Genomic DNA, 971 nt, shown 5'->3' with positions numbered 1-971 from the left:
CTATTTCCCCTTTTATAAAGGTAAACTCTGGGGAGAAAACTATTTTTGTGGTAAAATGTAATTATTTTTTCCTCATCGCCCAATGGTATAAAATTCTGGGACACAGATGAGTAATTGAGAGGTGGCGGGTGTAACATGGCGCCTCTTATTGGGGGCTCTGATAATGTGACATGGCCCCTAACACCATAAGAGCAGACTCTGCCCTGTCAGACGGCGCTCCTTCCCTCCTGAGGAGTGTCCGGCCCCTTATGGGGTATCGGCACTCAGGGGAAATTGTGGAACAAGTGGTTTCTGTTTTCTCCTCTTCTCCCGTGTGATAATTACAGACTCGGGGTCAGAGCGACATTTTAGTGGGAACATTTCATTCCTCCGCTCAATGTTACACAATTCTGTGACCCCCTGAGGGTTAATAATCCTCCCTGCCCCCTAGATGAGTCCCCCAGAGGTGGAGGGGGTAACATGGGGCCACTTGTGGGGTCTCTGCTGTTCTGGTGTCAGAGCTCTTCACAGGTCACACGGCGTCCGCCGTCCATCCCAGCCACAATGGCGCCCCTTCCCTCCCGAGCCTGTGGGGTATCGGCCCTCAGGAGACACGGCGCACTGTGCGGCCTCAGCGCTCCTGTCACCTTTAGGACAATGATACATTGGGGGGAAAGTCACATTTCTGTGAGGAAAACATTAAAATTGTCATTTCTTCCTTCCACATTGCTGAAATTCCTGTCACACTGTCCGAATTCAGAGATTGTCCTGTCAGAAAGAAGACAGGGAGCGAAAGGGTTAATAGGACTCACAGGAGGAACCGGCCCAGAAAGCAGAAGGTCCAGGAGGGTCCGCCACATATATGACTGCTCTGTGCAGTGCACAGGACCTGTGATGAGGTCACAGGAGGGGAGGAGTCAGGGGTCACATGATCACGGGCCTCAGAGTCTGCCACATATATGACTGCTCTGTGTGCACAGGACCTGTGATGA

This window comes from Dendrobates tinctorius, unplaced genomic scaffold (assembly GCF_039654945.1).
Source record: "Dendrobates tinctorius isolate UK_male_01 unplaced genomic scaffold, ASM3965494v1 ptg000249l, whole genome shotgun sequence".
Taxonomy (NCBI): domain Eukaryota; kingdom Metazoa; phylum Chordata; class Amphibia; order Anura; family Dendrobatidae; genus Dendrobates; species Dendrobates tinctorius.
The sequence above is the reverse complement of the archived record's forward strand: the minus strand, read 5'-3'. Positions refer to the sequence as shown.